Source organism: Nelusetta ayraudi, unplaced genomic scaffold, assembly GCF_046127955.1.
Source record: "Nelusetta ayraudi isolate G7.1 ecotype Tasmania unplaced genomic scaffold, CSIRO-AGI_Nayr_v1 ptg000137l, whole genome shotgun sequence".
Classification (NCBI taxonomy): Eukaryota; Metazoa; Chordata; class Actinopteri; order Tetraodontiformes; family Monacanthidae; genus Nelusetta; species Nelusetta ayraudi.
Genome location: NW_027466187.1, coordinates 757,501 through 777,711, shown reverse-complemented (window position 1 = coordinate 777,711; position 20,211 = coordinate 757,501). Strand labels below are relative to the sequence as shown.

The 20,211-nt window shown below is 44.5% G+C and overlaps 1 protein-coding gene and 1 long non-coding RNA gene across 2 annotated transcripts in view; both read left to right on the top strand.

Annotated features, from left to right (window-relative positions):
- The window catches only part of LOC142879623 (NLR family CARD domain-containing protein 3-like), a 364,984-nt gene that overhangs the window by 1,396 nt on the left and 343,377 nt on the right, over window positions 1–20,211 (top strand). The window lies entirely within an intron of this gene.
- LOC142879625 (uncharacterized) lies at window positions 10,391–11,383 on the top strand. Its single transcript, XR_012925328.1, has 2 exons — window positions 10,391–10,552; window positions 10,941–11,383. It is a non-coding gene; the product is annotated as an uncharacterized LOC142879625 (long non-coding RNA).

Genomic DNA, 20,211 nt, shown 5'->3' with positions numbered 1-20,211 from the left:
TGAAGAATAATGTCAAGCATATTTTGTTGAGTTGCACTTCTCTTTTTTTCCTTTTTGATTTTGTCTGACTAATTATTCCAGCTAATCTTATGGACTGTATAGGACAGGCAAGAATCAGCTTGGGCTTCAGCCTGCTGCTTTTTCCTTCACACAGTTGTTATGTTTTTGTTGTTGTGAGTCTTTATAATGTGCACATTTGTTTTGGAAGCTTCTTTTTCATTGTTGTCAGTTGATTGCACAAGATTGATTGAATTTACACTGTCAACCAAAATCAACTCTTCAATCATTCATGATGAAGATGATGGTGATGGTGGTGTTGATGATGTTGATGATGATGATGATTATGATGATGATGGAGGTGATGATGATGTTGATGATGATGATGATGATGATGGTGGTTATGATGGTGATGGTGGTTATGATGGTGATGGTGATGATGGTGATGGTGATGATGGTGATGGTGATGATCGTGGTGATGGTGGTGGTGATGATGATGATGATGATGGTGGTGGTGATGACGGTGATGGCGATGATGGTGATGAAGATTATGATGATGGTGATGATGATTATGGTGGTGATGATGATGGTAATGATGATGATGATGATGGAAGCAGCAACTTCTCATTCTGCTCTCCTTCATTCAGTGTTCAACTCTCAGATCTTCACTGTGCCAGTGGTGTCTTCAGCTCTGCAGTCCAGCCCCTCCCACCTCACACTGCTGGACCTGAGTTGGACAATCCTGAAGGATCCTGGAGTGAAGCTGCTCTGTGCTGGACTGCAGAGTCCAAACTGCAGACTGGAAGTTCTCAGGTCAGTTCTTGCTTTCTACTGGTGGACAGTGTGTGTCAGCAGATGACAACTGGTGTGTAACGCTGCTCAGTGTGAAGACTTTGAAGCAGATATTAAAGACTCATCTAGACAAAGTGGATGTTGTTGATATTTTCATGTCAACAATCTGCAGCCAGAAAAGACTTTGGATGGTGGAAGAAAGTGTGGAAAATGTCTCCAGTCACTTGAGAGCTCAACGGAAGTTGTTGATTGGTGATGAAGGTCACATGACTGAGCAGAAGATCCTGTGAAGAAATATTAGAGGCAGATTAATAGTGCAGCAGTATTTCTTCATCTTGTCCTTTGAATGTGTTTGACTTGTAACGAGACTCTGATGACTGAAAACAGCCACAAGCACACAAAGGACTCACTGATTATTTTCCATCTTCACTGCTGATTGGCTGCACACTGACTGACACACTGCTGTTGTTATTGTGTTGACAACACACTGGCACAATGACTCCTTTGAGGGAATGACTCAGTGATCCCAACAGCTGCACATCTGGATCATCAACAGGGAGGAATGACTCTGAATATGACATTTACACCATGGAAGGAATCAAATATTCATTCTTTATTCAGGTTGGAGAGGTGAGTGACAACCAGCTGCAGGATTCAGGAGTGAAGGAGCTGAGTGGTTTTCTGCAGAGTCCAGAATGTAAACTGGAGACTCTGAGGTCAGTTCACCCTCTTCACTCTACAACTTCTATCACTCTTGTTATTGTTGTCATGATTTTCACTTCACTGCTGTTGGAAATTCAATTTGCAGTCACTGGTTTGTGTTTGAAATGAGTGAAACTGGGTTTAAAGGTCCAGTGTGTAAAATACTGCAATCTAATGGTCAGATTTCAGATTGCAGCGCTCACTCACTCACCCTCTCTCCCTCCCTCTCTGTTTCTGTCGTGTCAGATTCTGAAGTCCACATTTCACTTTGATGTTCAGAGTGATGACACCCTGGAAAAACTCTCCATCATTATAAACTCTCCATCATTTATTCTACATTCAGGTTGGAGAGCTGCAGGTTGTCAGAGCTCAGCTGTGATTGGCTGCTCTCAGCTCTGAAGTCCAACTCCTCCCACCTCAGACACCTGGACCTGAGTCTCAACCAGCTGCAGGATTCAGGAGTGAAGGTGCTGAGTGGTTTTCTGCAGAGTCCAGACTGTAAACTGGAGACTCTGAGGTCAGTTCACCCTCTTCACTCTACAACTTCTATCACTCTTGTTATTGTTGTCATGATTTTCACTTGACTGGGCCCTGTTGCAGGAAACTAGGATGAGGGATTAAGCCGGGATATCTTGGTTATCCTGGATCAATTGATGTTTGATGTGGTTGCACAACAGTGGGATAGGTGGAAGTGAGATATGTTCTGCTAGAAGTTACCGTGGAGATTTATTGTGTGGAGTGAGCTGCTCCAGACCAGGCTGAGTTCCAGGATCTATTTCATCCTTGTCTCAGTCAACAGTCACCACCAGTGGAAGGCAGTGCTTCTTCCACTCAACACTGCACATTGTTATCACATTCACCTCCAGCCACTGTCATTATTTCAAGCTTTGGAATCATTTCATTTCAATCATGATAAAGAAATGAGTTGAGATCATATTGCAATCATTGGATAATTTCTAACATGACTTCTACGTTGCCATGCATCCTATATAAAAATACACATCCCATAGAAAGATGAAGACACATCAAAGAGTAACATGAGCTTGTTTTTGTGACAGTGGACGGTCCTGTCACTATGCCTCCAATTGATCATGCGCCCTGGCTGCTTGGCCAAGGGAAGATCCCTTTGGCTGAATGCTTGGTGCGCATGACTATGACCTGGGAGTCTGGGCTTCCAAGCTCGCGAGCTTTGAAAGTTCGAGAGTCTGGAGACTCATGGAGATGGCAGCTCGATAGAACGGCTCCCGAAAGAACCGAAGAAATCACAGACCTACCCCCATCCAGTTGAGTAATATAATTTCCACATACCACGGTAAACGTACAGAGGGGTTAAGACGACAAACGAAGCCCCTGCTTCTATATAACAATCAGCAAGAGAAAGGAAGTAGTTACAGCTAACTCCGTGAAGCCACGGGCTAACGAAGAAGCGAGGACGAGATGGCTAGCTTAGAAGTGTTACTAGAAGAACTGAGAGGTTTCCGTCAGGAAAACAACAAACAACTGAAGTCTATCAAGGAGGAAATTAATAAAACGAATGCAAGAATCAGCGAAGTGGAGGAGCGGGTGGAGAAAAATGAAGAGAGGACTCTAAACACGGAGGAAGTGTTAACCGGGCTGCTAAAGTTACACGTGAAGCTGGAAGAAAAGCTAACGGACCTGGACAGTCGATCTCGTCGGGAAAATGTCAGGATCTACGGTGTTCCGGAGGAGTCCGAGAAGGACTCGGAGTCGATGACTACATTTGTGGAGACCTTACTGAAAGAGGGGCTCGGTCTGGTCGAGAACGCGGCAGACGTGCGGATAGAAAGAGCACATCGGGCGCTGGGACCGCAACCCCCGAAGAATGTATCACCACGTTCAATACTTGTGAGGTTTTCGAGCTTCAAAATGAAAGAGTCTGTACTGCGCAAGGCTTGGCAACAAAAGGGACTCTTTTGGCGTGAAAAGCGAATAAATCTCGACCACGACTACCCCACCAGCCACGAGAGTATACGGAGGTTCGTAGGGCTCTGAAGGAGAACGGGGTCTCGTTCCAGACCCTTTTTCCGGCGAGATTGCGAGTGAGATATGAAGAAGGGCCCAGAACCTACGACAACATAGAGGAGGCTACGGAGGACATGGTCAAAAGAGTTTACAAAGTGAAAGTCATCATTTCACCTGATTCCCTGAAGGAGCAGATCGAGCGGCTGACCTGGACTAGGACAGGAGGGAGAAGAGAGAAAGGCGCCTCCAGCTCTTCAAGAGAAGTCAACTACAAAGAGAGGCTCCGGGCATTTAGGAGAACATCACCACCAGCTCCTTGAGAACTGAAGGATACCACGTTTTTCCTCTTGAGGTACATTTCTCAGATAGAAATTTCTACATAGGCTAAGTTAAAGATGATAGTTTCACAAAATGGTTCGTCAGGGTCCATCCGGAACTGTGCTGCTGCCACCTGAAGGGCCCTCACCAATAGATTTGGGAGGACATTCCCTTCCGGGCTGTCACCAAGAAGCTCAACAGGGTCTAGGTTATGGACCCCTGTTTGGAAGCCGAGCTTGTTTTGTTTTGTTTTTTGTTTTTTTGTTTTTTCATTGTGCAGTGAGTATGTATGTTCTTGCTTTATCTGTTCATGTTCTTTTAGTTCTAGTGGGCTTGAGGGGGCTCTCCAATGTGATTGGTGAAATGGAAGACATCACTTAAATGGAAAGAAAACAACTGAAGGTGGTTTCATTCAATATAAATGGGATGCATAATCCGATAAAAAGATGGAAAATTTTATCTAGAGAAAGAAAGAAAAGGTCCAAATAGCTTTTCTGCAGGAAACCCACCTAGACGATTCCGAACATGCCAAGTTGAATAAGATGGGATATAAATATGTGTATTTTTCTTCCCATGCTTCGGGGAGGCGAAGAGGGGTGCCAACTTTAATATCAAGTACCCTGCACTATGAACATATTGCAGAACATAAAGACAAGGAAGGCAGATTTGTTTTGACTACAGGGAAAATTGATGGCGTCCTGATAACTCTTATTAATGTTTATGCTCCACCTGGTAGCGACTGGACCTTCTATAGACACATATTTGAAATGACAGTAACAAAACGTCAAGGGGTATTGATATATGCCGGGGACTTTAAATGTTAGATTAAACCCGAATTTGGATTTGTCTAATGGAAAATCTAATACACAAACTATCAGTAAAAGAATCAGAAACATGTTAGAAGAAACTGGATTGGTGGATGTATGGAGAGTTAAAAATCCATGTCGTCGGGATTACACGCATTACTCCCCTCCATACAAAGTATACTCACGCATAGATTATTTTTTCATGCTCAAAGATGATATTCATAGGATAGAAAAATGTGAAATCGGCCAGAGCCCTAACTCGGACCACAGTCCAATTTATATGTCTTTTTTTCTGATTAAGAAAAACAGATTCACTCTCTGGAGGTTTAACACAAACTTGCTGAAAAATAAAATTATTAAAAATAATTTGAAAGATGAAATTAAAAGATACTTGGATGAAAACGACAATGAAGAGGTGGGGCCAATTATACTCTGGGACGCGTTAAAGTCGGTGATCAGGGGTAAAATAATAGCGATCTCCTCAAACGAAAAGAAAATGAGATTACAAAAACAATACAAACTGGAGGAGGAGTTAAGGAAACTCCAACAGGAGCATTCTAAAACCTTCCGGGAGGTAACAAATATTAAAATCAAGGACGTGAAAAGAGAATTGGATGAGTTAAACACACTAGAGATACAAAAGAAACTTCTCCTTACAAGACAAAAATATTATGAAGGGGGGGAGAAATCGCTCAAGCTCTTAGCATTTAAATTACGAAAACAACAGTCAGATAGAACTATTTATAAAATACGAAACACAAATACAAATGGTGTTGAGGCAGGACTGGGAAATATTCATAAATGTTTTAAAAACTTTTATCAGACCTTATATTCCCAACCCAAATTAAACAACGATCATCAGATAGACATCTTTCTTTCCCACCTGACTCTCTCACTGAAAATCCCCAGGAATGGATGGTTTTACCTCCGAGTGGTATAAAGAAATGCAAGATCAGTTAATCCCTACTTTATTGAGAGCGTTTAACTGCGTTTTGAAAGAGAAAATAATCCCTCCTTCATGGAGAGACGCAATAATATCAGTAATTCCTAAGGAGGGGAAGGATAAATTGGATTGTGGTAACTACCGTCCAGTGAGTGTGTTAAATATTGATATAAATTATTTACTGCCATATTTTCACAGAGGCTTGAAAAAATTTTACCCGACATAATACATAAGGACCAGACGGGTTTTATCAAACACAGAATGACTCAGGACAACATCAGAAAAACATTTCACATCTTGAATCACGTAGAACAAAACAAAATAGAAACTGCAATGCTGAGTTTGGACGCAGAAAAGGCATTTGACTCGGTCAGATGGTCATTTCTGTATAAAGTGTTGCATAAATTTGGATTCCACCAGTCCTTAATTGATGTATTGGCGGCATTGTACGAGAAACCATCAGCTAAGATAAAAATTAACGGAGATCTATCGGAATCATTTATTTTGGAAAGAGGTACGAGGCAGGGGTGTTGTATTTCACCTCTCCTCTTCGCCCTTTTTATAGAGCCTTTGAGCCAAAGGATAAGGCAGAGGCCTGACATAACAGGAGTTGCGATGGCCTCTGGTGAACAAAAGCTATCCCTGTTCGCTGATGATTTAATACTAACTATAACAAATCCAACTAAAACTATACCCATATTAATGGAGATGATTGCGGAATATGGTTCATTGTCGGGTTACAAGATTAAGATCAACAAGACTCAGGTTTTAACACTGAATTATGTCCCTCCAAACAAAATTAAGAGTTTGTATAGATGGAATTGGGAGGCGGATTCCATAAAATATTTGGGGGGTTTTCTAACAAAAGAATTTTCCAGGACTTTCGATGCCAACTATGGCCCCCTAACATCAAGACTAAAAATAGACATACAGAGATGGAATGTGATCCCTTTTTTCAATTTACACTCCAGAGTTGAGTCAGTCCACGCTTGTTATATCTATTTCAGTGCTTACCTATCTTGATTCCAGAGAAACAATTTACAGAATGGGACAGATTAATATCACAATATATCTGGCAAGGGAAAAAGGCCAGAATAAGGTACAGAACACTGCAGTTGAAGAAAGAGAAAGGGGGGTTGGGTCTTCCCAACCTACAGGAATATTATCTTGCAGCTCAACTGAAACCATTAATCTATCTATGCTGTCCACAATACAATGCAGGATGGAAAGACATAGAGAGTTCCTCAGTGGAAGGTGTACCTCTCTTATCGATGTTGATGGACAAAGAACTACAAGAATATTTTGATGATACCGCATGACTCGATGTTATACACAATGCTAAACTCTTGGAGAAGAATAGTGAAAATTTGCCATTTAGGTAACCAGATCAAAATGTTCAAGTGGTGCGCTTTTGACTCGGCTTTTAAACCAAACAAGAATGACGGGAGATTCAAGGGATGGATCTCAAAAGGATTAACCACCTATTATACATTTATCAAGAGGGGGGTGTTTCAGAGTTTTGAAGAACTTCAAAGGTCAAATGGGTTGGAGAAGGATGACTTCTTCAGATATCTGCAGGTTAGGTCTTACTATAATCATAATCTACAAGAAACTTGGGAAACAGCTGGACCAGGATTCTTAGAAGTGCTTTTGTCATTGTTGAAATCAGGTTCCTGTACTAAAGTTGTCTCCAAGTTATACAATGGTATTCAGCTGTTCAAACAAGTTGACACAGACTACATAAGGAATAAATGGCAAAAAGAAGGAAATTTAATTATTTCAGTTGAAAGCTGGGAAAAGATTCACAAATTTCAATGGACGACCTCAAGCTCCAATTCATGGAGGGAATTCTGTTGGAAGAACATTGTTCGGTTTTTTGTAACCCCTGCCCAGAAAAAACATCACAGCAACAGTGCTACCTGCTGGAGACAATGTAAGACAGACAAGGCAAATCATTACCATATCTTCTGGGGTTGTCCGGTGATCAAACCATTCTGGGATCAACTGTGCATGCACTTAAATAACATTTTTGTTGAGAAAATTCCTTGTAAATGTGAAGTCCTGTACTTAGGAGACATCTCATGGGATAACTGGAATTTGTCAGATAAAAAACTCATGGCAACGCTTCTGGCAGCAAGCAAAAAAACTATCACGAGAAAATGGTTGAGGACTGAAGCACCTACAATTGATGAATGGATTGATATTGTTCAGAATATTTACATTCTAGAGAAATTGTCATTCTGTCTTAAAGGTCAAAGAGACTCCTTTTTCAGGATATGGACAAAATGGACGGAATATATAAAAGCTGTAATTTCTGTAAACTGAATTTGACTGCTCTGTAAAATCATTGTCATGATACACACTGCTAGACTGGTTCATGAGATGATACACATTTTACTGTGTTTTTTTTTTTTCTTCTTTCTTTTTTATGTTAAAAGGAATGGAGTAGACCCTCTCACTTGCTCACTTGTTCCGTTCTGTTATGGTTATTGTTGTTAAAAAAATACTGGATTAGCAATTATATTTTCATATCCACACTTGATGTGGACTTTATATTGTACGCAAGAGAAATGTCTGTACACTTGCTTCTCCAAATAAACAATAAATTACAAAAAAAAAGAAAGTTCGAGAGTCTGAATCTCCGTCCCAGGCGCAAATCCTCATGGAGGCTTATGAGGAGGTCAAAGATGGCCAATCCGTTAATCCCAGCTCCATAACCGGGGTCTATGGAAGGAAGCCGCGTGCATGGCGCACTGATCCAGGATAGCTTTCACCTGGCTTGATGAATCCGTGTCTTCTCATCCTGGATGGCTTTTAGTGCAACCCATAAAGCCTGGACACACGTGTTGTGGATTGGTTGAACGCTGAAGGCTTAGTGACTCATCTTGGATGACGCAATCCTACTTTGGTGCAAGGGGGCCCAGACACCAACATCATCAAGAGCCAGTAATGGACTCCACAGTGCAGCACTCGTTCGCTCACCCTCCCTCTCCCATTTTATTCTGTAGTGTCAGATTCTGAAGTCGACATTTCACTTTGATTTTCAGAGTGATGACACCCTGGAAAAACTCTCCATCATTATAAACTCTCCATCATTTATTCTACATTCAGGCTGGAGAGGTGCAGGTTGTCAGAGCTCAGCTGTGATTGGCTGCTCTCAGCTCTGAAGTCCAACCCCTCCCACCTCTGACACCTGGACCTGAGTGACAACCAGCTGCAGGATTCAGGAGTGAAGGAGCTGAGTGGTTTTCTGCAGAGTCCAGACTGTAAACTGGAGACTCTGAGGTCAGTTCACCCTCTTCACTTTACAACTTCTATCACTCTTGTTATTGTTGTCATGATTTTCACTTCACTGCTGTTGGAAATTCAATTTGCAGTCACTGGTTTGTGTTTGAAATGAGTGAAACTGGGTTTGAAGGTCCAGTATGTAAAATCCTGCCATCTAGTGCCATCAGATTGCAGTGCTTACTTGCTGACGCTCCCTCTCCCCTTCTTGCCAGTGAACTACGGTGGCCTTCCAGCATCATAAAGGATGTGGTTGACAGCAAAGGTGTCTAGTTCTCTGTATAATGATAAAGTTCCATCAACACAAATATTACAACCATCTATTAGCATCACAATCAGTCATAGTCACAGCAGACAGTCCAGTGCTAGCATGATTTTCAGCTAGCGCTAGCATTAGCCACCTGTATGAGCACTTAGATACTGTAGATAGATCCAGCTGGACTCAGCAGAAGGTCAAGGGTCAATGCAGATTCTATCATCTCAGTCAGTTCAGTATTGATGAGCAAGATGCAGAAAAGATTCCACTGCATTTCAGTCACTTAATAACCATTTGTTCTCAGCATTTGCTTTATTAGAGGATTCCAGCCTCCAACCATCAATATGAAACTGTTTCTCAAACTCATCTTCCCAACCAGCCGCCTACAAACATGGCGGTGCAAGATGGCCACGACCTTTGACCTTCTGTCTGTTTCTAGAAAGAAGCATTCTAATGGCAGGAAAAGCAGAGGACTTTTATTTTCTACTAATCAAAGACTTCAAACTATATTGACGGTTGTATATGAAGCTTTCAGCAATATATCTGCACTGATTTTACACACTGAACCTTTGAGGCAAAATGAATCAATGAATTCCAACATTGTTAACAGCTGATCAGTGGTCACATGACTAAACAGGTTGATATAAAATATTTTATTGTGGTGATTCATTATTTCAGTATTATTGTTGTGCTTCTGATTGGTTTAATGGACATTACAGTGTTATAGACATTCATATTTTTAATTTCATATAGTGATGAAAACTCCACTCACTCCATCATTTATTCTCTATTCAGGTTGGAGTTGTGCAGTTTGTCAGAGCTCAGCTGTGATTGGCTGCTCTCAGCTCTGAAGTCCAACCCCTCCCACCTCAGACTCCTGGACCTGAGTGAGAACCAGCTGCAGGATTCAGGAGTGAAGGTGCTGAGTGGTTTTCTGCAGAGTCCAGACTGTAAACTGGAGGTTCTGAGGTCAGTACTGGTTTGGAACCAGTGGATGATGGTTTCAGCACCAAACACACTTCATCACACATGTTGAATAAACATTGAACTGAAGGTTGATTCATATCAAAATGACATCCAGAAATATGAAAACTTCATTCTGTTCATCAGTGGTCATGTGACCAAACATCACTTCAACACACATTAGTTTTGGACTGAGGATTTAATTTCAAGGTGACATTTTCTGTAGTGTCAGATTCTGAAGTCGACATTTCACTTTGATTTTCAGAGTGATGACACCCTGGAAAAACGCTCCATCATTATAAACTCTCCATCATTTATTCTCTATTCAGGTTGATTGACTGCAGTTTGTCAGAGGTCAGTTGTGATTGGCTGCTCTCGGCTCTGAAGTCCAACCCCTCCCACCTCAGAGAGCTGGACCTGAGGTTGAACAACCTGAAGGCTTCATCAGTGAAGCCACTGATGGATCTTGTCCACAGCAGAGACTATCAACTGCAGACTGTGAGGTCAGTACTGGTTTGGAAGCAGTGGATGATGGTTCCAGCACCAAAGCCAGTTGATCCCACAGCAGAGGTCCAGTGTTCCCAGTCACAGTGTGAGAGGAGGATGGTGTTGTCCAGCTGCTCCTCATTCATCCAACATCTGCTGCCAAACTGCTTCTTCTCTCAGTTCACCACTCAATTATTGATCAGTTCATCTTCATCAGGCCTCAGTATCAGTCCAACACTCCATGGTCACATGACCTTCATATGTTCCACACTTGACATGTGACTGAGAGTCTGCTTCTTCTCACCAGTCACTCCATCATCTCCATCAACAGTCAACGTCTGTGTGATGATGCGTTCAAGGACTGTGAGTCCTGACTCCTGCTGTCTCTTCTTCTCTCTGCAGGTGGGAGAGGTATTGAGGGAGGATGAGGAGGAGAGTGAAGAGGAGAGCTCCATCTAGTGGTGGCTGACAGAACTGCGTGTCACAACCTTTGACCCCAGTGGAGCCTGGTGGCTGGCGGACTGCTTCTCCCTACACGCTGCTGTGGTTACTGGGAGAGACGTCCCAAGAAGCCACTGGTGGACCTTGCAGTGCCACATATGGACTCTTGGATTGTTCTTGGCCTTCCAGTGAAGCACTGCGTGAGCACTGGAGGTCAACCATGACTGATAGAGGTCAAAGGTCAGAGGTTTGACCAATTACAAAGACCATAATTAATTAGATTATTTTCTTTAATGGAGTCCCAGCACTAATAAATATATATTTGTATGCGTACCCATATAAGTCCATCAATGTTTAATGCACCTTTTTTCTTGAGCAGTATCTTTAAATCTCCACCTGCTTGTGTTTGCATGTTCAGGTAGATTAATGTGTATGTAGATCTATGTTAGTAGCTTCAATGTGCTGTGAAATGTGGCATCTTCACCAACACTTGTATCATTTGACTCAGGTGTCTGAGTGTTTGCAGAGTCATTGCAATAAAGCGCTCAACACCCTGTTGGTTCTGGATTGTTCTCGGGGGTTCTAAGAGCTAAACACCCTGGTGGTTCTGGATGGTTCTAGGAGGTTCTAGGGGGTTCTAAGAGCTAAACACCCTGGTGGTTCTGGATTGTTCTAGGGGGTTCTAAGAGCTAAACACCTTGGTGGTTCTGGGTGGTTCTGGATGGTTCTAGGAGCTTCTAGGGTGTTCTAAGAGCTAAACACCCTGGTGGTTCTGGATGGTTCTAGGAGGTTCTAGGGGGTTCTAAGAGCTAAACACCCTGGTGGTTCTGGGTGGTTCTAGTACAGACATGGGCAAACCCCGTCCTAATAGAGTTGCCGTATGTGACGTCATTGGCAGTCGCCTCTGTCCGGTGGGCGACTGCCAATGACATCACATACAGCAACTCTATTAGGCCAAACTACATCGGTTGATTAAGGTTATCTTTTTTTTTTCTGTCAATCCCTGGCGTATTTACGGTACTTTGTTTGTATTAATGTTGTATACACAAAATTCTCTCTCTCTCTCTCTCTCTCTCTCTCTATGTATTGTTGGATCAGATTTCCTTGTGCCGTGCTGCTGATCCGCGTGTTGGTTGAATGAAGAGTCACAGGAGAAGAATGCCAATTTAAATATGTCTTTAGTAAAGAAATCAATTGAGGGTACAACTATACAGAGCTCTGGGCCCAGTTCAGAACCCTAGCAACACCAAAGTATTGTCAGGGCATGAAGTCTGACTGCTCTCTGTCCCTTGACCCAGTCCTTTTATACAGAAAGAAAACATGCAAACACTCCCAGGTGTTATCCTCTTCTGACTGGCTGCCCGGTCTCCAGACCCAAGCCTCATTGGATGTTGGGGCAGCCTTTGATCCAAGTCTCTGATTACTGAGTGCAACAGGAAACAAGTCCTTATTTGGCAGGGAGCCAAATGATCCATTATTGGTTCCAGCAAGACCTGTTGAAATAATACAGTGCACAACATGCCTGAGGTCACAGGCTCCTCCCCCCCGTGCCTCCGATGGATCATGAGTTCTCCCCCCTGTAAATGACCGGGTTATAAAGTCTTATGGTGGTCGCAAAGTCAGTTAGCTCTCTGTCCATCCTCTGGTCCCCCATGGTCACCCTCTGCTCCCCCAGGGTGATCCGGTCCCCCAGGGTCACCCTCTGGTCACCCACTGGTCCCCCAGGGTCACCCTCTGGTCTCCAGGGTCACCCTCTGCTCCCCCAGGGTCACCAGTTAGTGAGGGATGTTCTTCCCTTTGTTCCTTCTTGAGCTCTTTGTGTGACTCCTGCAACAATGCCTTTTCTCTATGAGTAGGTCAGCCAAATGATTAAACAGCTTTATATTAATAATCATGTTATTATAAACAAACATCTAAACTAATTATATTATTCAACACTAACATCTAAACTAAATATATGATTCCAACAGTATAGATATACATACAAGGTAAATCAAAATACAGTGACGAATGTATGTATTCAACACACACTATCTATCACCGGCGAAATAGCATTTTGACCACCATCTATCCATATATCACGTTCGACCGCGATGTAGAGGTCTGCCCCAATGGAGTTGCCCCCCCCCCGTCAACATAACTTCGGTGGCCCGCCGACTCGATGCAGTTCTGTCATGTCACCCCTGTTCTAGTAGCTCAACACCCTGGTGGGGCTTCACAGACACTGACTTGGTTCCATTGACATTACAGCAACACGTTTTCTCCATGATATCCCAGGATACATTGTCTCCTCCTATGAGGTGGCTCACCAAAACACTGCATCCATCTGCTGCTGCTCCGCTACCCCCCACCCCCTCTGTCTAGTAAAGCCTTCTCGTGTGTCACAGTTCCACTCATAGCAAGGCTCCATCAGGGTTAGGTAAAAACAAACCCAGTGTTTGAACAAACTGAGTGGAGCTCAGCAGTGACAAGGTCACTACTGTCCTTTGTCAAGGCCAACGTTGAGCCTCCTACTCCCCCTACAGCCACAAGGATCCAGGACTTCCTCTGGAAACACACCAGGACAAACAGCCCACATCAGAAAAACACATTTCAGTCCATAAAATGTGTGTATTTATTGATCTATTTGTAGTAGTCGATAATAGTTGGTACAACTCACTGCTGACAAGGTTTACACAACACAACAAACCGTTGAGTTCAAAACCCAAAGAATAATTGTGTACTTTTCACACACATCCCCGCGCCATGTTCACTGGTCAGTGAACGGGTCACGTGACCCCGTACGTCACCAGCAATCCATGGCTGTGTCTCAGTTCAGGCGCTGCATCCTTGGAAGGCTGCAATTTGAAAGGAAGTTGCGTCACCGCACTGCGCTGAAGGCTCCTCCCAATTCCTAATAGTCAGAACGACGCTCCAAATGCTCCCTACTGTTAGCACCAAGGCTACACCACTACTATCCTTCACCTCCTTCTGTATCCCAGATTGCTTTGCGTGCTGCTGCTGCAAAGCATCCTGGGATCCTGGGAAGTCAGCTGAAATTAGCGCCATCTACTGGCAAAGATACCGCGTATAAATTTAAGTATTGAAATTTCACATCAAATCTTCAGTTTTTAACGCAGGGTTTTTACTGATTTGAACATCCAACCAACCAATGGTGAGCTTGATGCTATGAAAACCACATTTCCGGGGTTGGCCAGCAGGAGGGAACGGCGGTGACGCAACCAGGAAGTACGCCCAAGGCTAGACCGTCCCGTGAGGTTACCGGGGAGGCGGGGTTTGGGTCGGTCCTTCTGGGCCGGGTCCTTGGGAGGACGCTTCCTTCAGACGGAGGACGCTTCCTTCAGACGGAGGACGCATCCTTCGGACGGAGGACGCTTCCTTCGGACGGAGGACGCTTCCTTCAGACAATGGAGGCTTCCTTCCAAGGATGCAGACCCTGGATTGAGACTTAGTCCATGAACTGCTAGTATGTTTTTCTAGATATACAGCGCTAACTGTCTAGGTGGGAACAACTGGCTGTGTGTGTGTGTGTGTGTGTGTGTGTGTGTGTGTGTGTGTGTGTGTGAGACTGGCACTAGTAGACAGAGTGTGCAGTCCTCTGGGACGTGGTCCTGCTGCTCTGGCTGCTGAGGCTCATGTGCTTGTGGAGGCACGGCAGCTTCCTGGCCAGCAGCTTTCTCAAGTGGCTCTGGAACTTCTTGCCCACAAACGTGTAAAACACGGGACTGACGCAACAGTACACGTAGGCCACGTTCTGCGTCACGTACAGCGCATAGTCCGTGGCCTCCGAGGCGGCACACGATGAGCCGCCCCCCCCCGGCTGGGGCCGGAGAGCTCGAGGGCGCGCAGGAAGACTATCACGTTGTAGGACGTCCAGCAGAGGAAAAAGGTGAAAACGGTGACAAAGATGAGCTTGACGGTGCGGCACTTGTTCTTCAGCCGAGTGGACAGGACGCGGACGGTGATGCCGGTGTAGCAGTACATCACCATGAAGAGCGGGAGCAGGAAGAAGAGCAGGAACTGCTGGTAGCACGGTGCTCTCGGGTTACCCGGCCTCCTCGCACATCAGCCCGTCGAACGGACTCTCCCACACCGTCTGCAGGACAAACTCCTTGGCGCTGGCCGCCACGCTGACCAGCCAGACCGTCAGCGTTCCCGCCACGGCGTTCGTCCTCCTCCTGCTCTTGGCGGCCGGGACCGCGTGCACCACGGTCAGGTAGCAGAAGCCAACAGAGTAGGCGCCGCTGACCAGCTTGCACAGCGCCTCGCCGAAGATCCACTCCGAGAGGTGGTAGGTGGCCCAGAAGGGGAGACTGGAGGTGAAGAGGACATTGGACAGGACCAGGTTCAGGAGGAAGACGTTGGTGGCTTCTTTTCTCGTTGTTGTTTTTTTTAGCGACTTCCTGTACTATTGACGAGGATCGCTCACGGCTCGCGCACAAAATAGAGCAGACGCCGAAGCGACAACTGCATGGCGCGAGCCGCGCGCCTGTTTGCGTCTAGTGTGAACCACCACATTGAATAACGTGGGCGCCGAATGGAAGCGCTCGGTGCTTCGCTTCCACGTCCAGTGAACTGACGTTAAATGCATGGTGCGATCCGCGAGGGGAGCCGCGCGCCTGTTCGCGTCGGGTGTGAACTACTACATTGATGAACATGGGCGCCGAATGGAAGCGCTCGTTTTTTTTGTTGTGTTTACAAGCTGGTACACCGGCTGCAAGCGTGTGACTGTGTGCTGTGAGTCAATTCATTTCCAGTTTCCACAATCTACGGAGCGGCCAAAGGCTCAAAAAGCATCGTGTGCGTTAATTGCGCGATAAAAAAACTTTTCGGCGATAAAGCGGCGTTGAGTTAACGCGTTAATAACGCGTTAACTTTGACACCCTTAATATATATATATACATATATATATATATATATACATATATATGTATCCCGAAAGCTTTAACAGATATAATTATATAATTATAGGTCCATAAATACAATAGATGTTGTCAAGGCTGTGTATAAATAAATAAAATATGGGTACAACTACAATGCATACATACTGTATATATAAACAGTATCTCCATTATACACAGTCAGCCGTTAATAAGAATATATGAAGATATAATGTCAGCTGGAACTCACCAGTGCAGCTGCAGCCTGAGGGGGAGAAAGGCTGATCAGACAGAAGAACACTGTGCAGCAGCAGGAAGTGCAAAGATGATTTCTAGCTTGTGCTCCAGATGCGGCCAGGCAGTGGACAGTTTGTGCAACAGACTGGTGTGAAGTGGCAGGCAGGCAGCTAGCTGCTACAACAGGGTCACTGATAATTTTTATTGAAAGACATTGATGGCATAATTTACGTATAAATAAACAAATGGATTTTATGACGCAGGCAGAAAATGAGCTTCCCCTCCTTGAAAGACCAGCAGCCGCCACTGCCCTAAACAAGTGTCCAGTCTCATCACGTCAGGGAGAAACAGGTGCAGCTCTTCAAAGAGGAAATCACATTTTTCTCACCGTCATCATGGACTGCCAACAAGTGATGGCAACTGTAGTTTTGTAAAGAGCCGCCAGGGGGCGCCCTCGAGTCAGAACTACCTTCTACTGCAGACTGTACAGAGAAATGAACACATGCTGAAAAAATAACACATTGATTAACAGGCAGATATTTCAGACAGGTCACTCTATAATATGTAAATAAGAAACAAAGTGTTCAAATGTGGCCTTGAACCTTCAAACCTTCCTATGACGTGTCGGTCCTCGCAGCTCCCAGTTCTAGCACTGAGGGGCGCTGTTTGACCAGTTTTTGCTTGTTTGGTTTTGTTCGTAGCCACAATGCAAGCATCAGTTGTATCATACTGGGGAGTTGATCTTTCTGCCCTGCCAACAAGACATTTCCAACCAATAGAAAAACTATGTCAACATTGATCAACTGCTCCTCATTCATCCAACATCTGCTGCCAAACTGCTTCTTCTCTCAGTTCACCACTCAATTATTGATCAGTTCATCTTCATCAGGCCTCAGTATCAGTCCAACACTCCATGGTCACATGACCTTCATATGTTCCACACTTGACATGTGACTGAGAGTCAGATTCTTCTCACCAGTCACTCCATCATCTCCATCAACAGTCAACGTCTCTGTGATGATGCGTTCAAGGACCGTGAGTCCTGACTGTTGCTGTCTCTTCTTCTCTCTGCAGCTGGGAGACCTTTGTGACGGGGAGTGAGGAGGAGAGTGAAGAGGAGCGCTCCATCTAGTGGTGGTTGACAGAACTACAACCAGTGGAGCTAACCAGCAAGCTGGCACGACCTTTGACCCCTGTGGAGCCTGGTGGCTGGCGGACTGCTTCTCCCTACAAGCTGCTGTGGTTACTGGGAGAGACGTCCCAGAAGCCACTGCTGGAGTTGAATCCTCAGTGGAAGAAGCAGGACTTGGAGCAGCTGCTCAGTGAAGGCAGCAGCAACACAACCACTGCTTCTGCTCTCATCATCCACGGCTGGAACATCTCAGCATGAAGGTTCCACACATCAACAACACACTGCTCTGCTCTCACTTCAGAGTTCTATAGCATCTTCATTTTGGAGGTGAAAAATACTTTTCAAGAGACTTTATTTCTGCTTCATGATCTTAAATGAGGAAATCATGTGGAAAAGATAAAGTGATTCACAACACCTGTGATGGGAACTCAAATCATTATTGAATCATAAGTAAGACAAAAGAAATTTCCCTCAAAATAATTCATGGTTTTGATGCTTGCCAGATGTTTGTGTGGAGATTTCAGAAGGACATCAATGAATCAGAAGGAAACCAGATCATTTATTTTATGTGATTATGTTATATCATCCTAACTTTGTTACGAGCTCAAACATTATATTTCAAGGATTCAATATTCTTACAATAAAAGCCATCACAACCTCTGACCTGTGTAACCTTGACCTCAACTGACATTTCATTTCTGTTGCTTTAACACTTTGATTATATATCTCCTGAAGTCCTGCCATGGGGATTTTCCATATCTGAATAACTTGTGTACTCAAACCTTCTGTAGGCCATACCCACTTCTCCACTCGGTCTCAACATAAACCACATGAATCAATGAAAATAAATCTCACTTTTACAAACAAATCCAATTCAGTTCAAATATAATTTAAATAAAATAAATGTTACATTATAATTAATCACCAACAGATAAATCAATGCTGGATATGAGGTGGTTTGCCCTCTCTGGGTCGGTGGGGAGGCCCTGCCTCAGGGGGAGGAGTTCCAGCATCTCGGGGTCTTGTTTAGGACGCCTCCCTGGGGAGGTGTTCCAGGCATGTCCCACCAGGAGGAGACCCTGCTGGAGGGACCAGGTCTCTGGGCTGGACTGGGAAGCCTTGGGGTCCCACTGGAGGAGCTGGAGGAGGTGACTGGGTCCAGGGAAGTCTAGGGGTCTCTGCTGAGGCTGCTGCCCCCGAGACCTGACTCCAGATACGGCAGTAGAAGATGGATGGATGGATGGATGGATGGATGGATGGATGGATGCCAGGTGATAGAACATTTCATAAAAACAGACTCTGCATTATAACTTCTATTACACTCTAAATAACTCACTCCAATATAACTGCACTCGTCCTTCTCTCACATTACATTGGATCACAATGACCAAACAACACAACAAAGACAATGATCCAACTGTACTGCCACGTCCAGACTCAGTGTAGGTCTGTAGGCCTCTTGGACCTTCATGTGAACCACTGCGTGTTGACTGGAGGTGAAACATGACTGACTGCTGTCCTCCTACCTGGACAATGCAATCTCACTTTCAATCTCACAGCCACTAAAAAACCTGATTGTGATTGAGAGGTCCTCAGCAGCCAATCACTGTTGGGAGTCCAGCCTTCAAACACTCCTCCTGAATCCACAGTCACATCTGTGAGCATCTGGAACTTTGGCCCTGATCCTCCACACCACACAACTTGGGATGACAGCGCCACCTACCTGGATCCTTTCAGCAGCCAGTCCATGCTCTGACCCGTTTCCACTGTGGCCTGTTGGCTCATCTGGACCGGAGTCTGGATCATCAGTGTTCAGGTTCATGGAATCTGTCAGAGTGCCGCCCTCCTGTGATGTAATGATAGAGAATCACTCTATTTATACTAATGTGCAGAACCACTAGAGTGTCATTTCTTCACTGCTGTCAGCAACAAGCATTTGGTGTCACACTGGTGTACAAAACTTATGGGCTAATTAATAAGAAATGACATATTTATGAATCACCCGCAATGCCCAGATTGTTGCTGCTTATCTGCTGATATGAGCCATCAGCTGTTGCTATATAGAACCACGGGCAGGAAATTACAATTAGTGTAGAGTGTATTATAATTTAAAAGTTTACTAACGGTAGTTCTTTAAAGAATTTAGCAGGAATGGAACAGGCTAACGTGATGACGTCACCTGTAACACGGTAGGAGCTCAACCTGCTGTCACAGTGAAAACTCCGTGTTACGTCCCGTCTCGGGGGACCGAGACGCAACATGTGGGACACCTTCCCCCACTCCCAAGCCTCATTAATTTCTCACGGCAGTTGGCGGTTTTCAACAAAAACATTTATGAATCAGTAAATGAAAGAAACAAAACAACTTAACCGGTGGGCAGCAAAGGCTTCAGGGTGGGCCCAGGCCAAAATAATAAACCAAACTCCAACTAGCTCGCCTTAAGAACTAACTAAAGAAAGAAAGAGAAGCCAAATACAGAAAGGCTAACCTCCCTACATACTTAATAAACAGGAGAAAAGAGGGGACAAAGAAAATGGCAGCCCACCCCTACAGCTGCGTGCTCTAACACCATTTCAGAAGTGACTAACTGTAGACTTGGGAGCGGAGGAGGGATGACCGTCAGGCTGGCTCGACTGCTCCTCCTTCTCAGCCTTGGCGTGTCCAATCAGCAGCCGACATCCAGGACCGCACCTGCAAGGCGTCATCCACTCTCACACACACACACAGACAGAAACATAGAGGCACCTAGACCCACCTGTGGGTCATAACACCCCCTCCCTTAAGAACCAAACCCTATTAACATACCGACAAACAAAACTCAACAAGAAAACCCTCAGTTCCCCCGAAATAAGAATTTCGCAGCTAGTCCACATGTACACGTGATAATGCATCTGCCAACACAATATCAATAGATAGATTAGATAGTAAGTTTGATAGATGGATAGAAATAGATAAATTAGTTAAAGTTACACACACACACACACACACAC